Source organism: Bidens hawaiensis, unplaced genomic scaffold, assembly GCF_021521415.1.
Source record: "Bidens hawaiensis isolate Kalapana, Puna unplaced genomic scaffold, B.hawaiensis_p1.1 tig00001143_1, whole genome shotgun sequence".
Lineage (NCBI taxonomy): Eukaryota > Viridiplantae > Streptophyta > Magnoliopsida > Asterales > Asteraceae > Bidens > Bidens hawaiensis.
Window position 1 is genome coordinate 3,492,601 of NW_027491065.1, and position 4,161 is coordinate 3,496,761.

Sequence of the window (4,161 nt, forward strand, 5' to 3'; positions counted from 1 at the left end):
ATATATCCCTCCTTTAGCTCGAATTTAGATCCATGTTTGAAGGAGAGTGTTTGAGTGTGTATAGAGGTAAGGTGATGGAAAGAATGATGGTGTTGGGTCTTTTGAGAGGTTTATGGAGTTGATATACTCCAAGCCTATGGGCCTTAAGGCCCATAACTGTTCCTTAACCCATTTCCATGTCCATACCCATCTTATTATAATTCAACATAATTAAACAATAACACCCCAGTAAATCAACAAAATATCCTTTATTTATTATTAACAAAAGTGGGATGTTACAGAACTACGCTGGATGAAGCGGCACCAAGAACGATGGAAAGAAGGGAAATGCATGAGTCTTTGTACTCGACACCAAAAAGGCAGCATACATACCGGATACCATTACCGGTACGTTCTTAGTTAATAATGTTTATGCAAGAGTTTTATTTGATTCCGGTTCAAATCACTATGTATTATAACCTTTGTAGTCAATTAAATGAACCATTAATGAAATTAGATAAAACTTTTAACGTCGAGACAACTAGTTGTTAGATAGCGAAAATTTCGGAAACCTTAGAAAACAGAAAGATTTTGTTAGCAGGATATGCTATACCTATCCAGCTATTGCCCATGATATTAGCCGGATTAGACGTAGTTCTAGGTATGGACTGGTTATCCGATAATCATGCCCACATCATTTGTAACAAGAAAACCATATAAATTCAAGCTCCTGACAAGCGAATCATTCAAATTTACGGAGATAAGGATGCTGGTCAGATTAGTTTAATCTCCTTGATTAAAGCTAACAAATGATAAATCAAGGATGTTTAGCATTTATTGCATGTGTTACTGAAAAAGCCAAACCAAAAGAAATTAAGGATGTACACATACATCTTTCTAGATGAACTTCCAAGTATACCACCAAATTGAGAAGTAGAATTTAGAATAGAATTAATACCTGGAACTTCCCAATATCCAAATCTCCTTATTGGTTAGATCCAACAGAAATGAAGGAAATGAAAAAACAATTAGATAAAGGATTTATTCGTCTAAGTTTGTCACCTAGAGGAGCTCCGATATTATTTTTCAAGAAGAAAGACGGATCAATGAGAATGTGTATCGATTATAGAGCATTAAAACAAAGTAACTATTAAGAATCGATATCCACTACCTAGAATTGATGGCCTATTTGATCAGTTACAGGAGCCAGTTTCTTTTCCAAAATGGACTTACGTTCTGAATACCATCAATTAAAAGTTTAAGAAGAAGACATTCCGAAGATTGTTTTTCGAACTAGGTATGGACATCATGAGTTCATCGTTATGCCTTTTGGACTTAATAATGCTCCGGCCACATTCATGTATATTATGAATAGAATTTACAAGCCCTATTTAGACAAATTTATAATCGTTTTCATCGACTATATACTTATTTATTCTAAATCTAAATTGGATCAAAAAATTCATTTTATGATCTTACTTGAATTAACCAGGAACGAAAAGTTGTATGCTAAATTTTCTAAGTGTGAATTCTGGCTACATGAAGTACAATTCTTGGTCATATTTTAGACGCTAACGGAATTCAAGTACCTAGCCAAAATTGAAGTAATAGCTAAGTGGGAGATTCCTAGATCGCCAACCGAAGTTCGAAGTCTCCTATGCTTAGCTGGATATTATCGAAGATTCATTGAAAATTTATCCCAAATAGCGGTTCCCCTAACCTTATTAACTCGAAATAATGTCAAGTATGAATGGGGACCAAAACAACAAGAAGTATTTTATCTACCTAAAGAAAAAAGTTACTAACGCGCCTATGCTGGCTTTGCTAGAAGGCACAGAGGATTTCATAGTATTTAGTGATGTATCCCATTCAGGCCTAGGATGTGTATTAATGCAAATAAAGAAAGTAATAGCCTATGTTTCTTGTCAACTAAAAGTACAAGAAAAGAATTATACAACGCATGATCTGGAGTTAGGTACCATAATTTTCTCTTTGAAATTATGGAGACATTATCTCTGTGTGATAAAATTTATCGTGTGTACTGATCATAAAAGTTTAAAACATATCTTTGAGCAGAAAGAACTTAATATGCGTCAACGAAGGTGGATGGAAACATTGAATGATTAAGATTGCGAAATTGTTTATCACGAAGGTAAAACTAATGTTGTGGCTGACGCATTAAGTTGAAGGGAACATGAAGAAACCCAAAAGTGTTATAGGTTTATGGTTAGAACTTCAAATAGATCTAATAGAGCAAATCAAGAAAGCCCAAAAACAAGCCATTGAAGAAAATCAAATCTCCGAAGAAAAACGAAATGGTACAATTGACCCGTTAGTCAAAGGAAGTGATGATACACTTAGACTCGGTAATAGAATCTGCGACCGATTGTGGGTGAACTACGTGAGAAAATAATGACTGAAACTCATAGATCAAAATACATGATGCATCCCAATAGTGACATTATGTATCAAAATCTTAAGTCTAACTATTGGTGGAATGGAATGAAAAGAGACATTTCCCTGTACGTAGCTAAATGTTTAAATTGTCTGCAAGTCAAGCCAAACACCAAAAGCCTTCGGGTTTACTACAACAGCCAGAACTTCATGTTTGGTAATGGGAAGTGATAACCATGTATTTTTATACAAAACTTCCTAAGACTACACATCAACATAATGCAATATGGGTTATCATTGATAATTTAACTAAGTCTGCTCATTTTCTACCTATCAACAAATCATATTCTATGCATAGATTGGCACAAATATACATGAATAATATAATATCCTTACATGGTGTGCAATTATCTATCATATCGGATATAGACAATAGATTCATGTCTCATTTCTGGAATAGTTTTCAACAAGCGTTAGCAACTCAACTAAAATTTAGCACTACTTATCATCCTCAAACTGATGGGCAAAGTGAAAGAACAATTCAAACACTAGAAGACATGCTCCGAGCTTGTGTGATCGATTTAGGAGAAAATTGGGATACCCGTCTTCCTTAAATAGAATTTTCATACAACAATAGTTATCACACAAGTTTTCAAGCCGCACCATTGAAGCATTGTATGGACATAAATGTAAGAAGCCTGTATGTTGGTCTGAAATGGGAGATAATCAAATATATGGACCCGAGATAGTCCAAGAGACAACAGATAAAGTGTTACAGATTCGTGAACAACTTAAGACTGCAAGAGATCGTCAAACGAATTATGTTAATGTTCATTGTAAGCCGTTAGAATTTCAAGTAGGCAACAAAGTATTATTAAAGGTGTCAGTCTGGTACAATTCGGTAAGAAAGGAAAATTAAGTCCTCGTTTTGTTGGGCCATTTGAGGTGTTGAAACGTATCGGTACCGTAGCTTATCGGTTGTGCTTACCAGAAGAAATTATAGGAATAAACTATGATTCCATGTCTCTAATTTACGAAAGTGTTTGGCAGACGAAACTATAGCTATGCCATTAAGAGACGTCGAGATTAACGAAAATCTAAAATTTGTAGAACAACCCATACAAGTTGAAGATTTTAAAGTTAAGAAACTCAAGAGATGAAAATTAAGGTTAGTCAAGATAAGATTAAACTCCCAAAGAGTACCGGAATTTAAATGCGAGTTAGAGTTAGAAATGAGGAAGAAATAACCACGTCTGTTTTAACGAATCTCGAGGATGAGATTCACTCCAAGGTGGGAAGGATGTAACATCTCAAAAATTTTGGGCTAAATTAGGTGAGATATAGAAATCAAGGGTTACAAATGAAAATTTTTGAAATCAAGACCCATTGCGCTACGCGAGATATCAAAAGGAGATCCAACGCGTAGCGTGATGGATGTTTCACAAAAATCATGAAATAGATTGATTCGCGCTACGCGATGAAATATGTTTTGTTCATCAAGATACGCTACATGTTCTCCATGGTCAACGGACACGTGGTGAACCATGTGGCACGATTTGACAGGCCACATGGCTGGACTAGGATGATGAAGCAGGGCTATTTCCCTACGTCGTGGTATGCGATGATGTAAGAAGTAGGTCTGTCGCGATACGCGTTAGATTATAGTATTAATGGCGGTGTAATACGGACCATTGCGCTACGCGATGGAGTATGAAAGCTCCATCGCGTAACGTGATGGCCCCCAAGTTTGCCCTATAAATATGGGGTTCAGGATCTGCATTGTCGCAT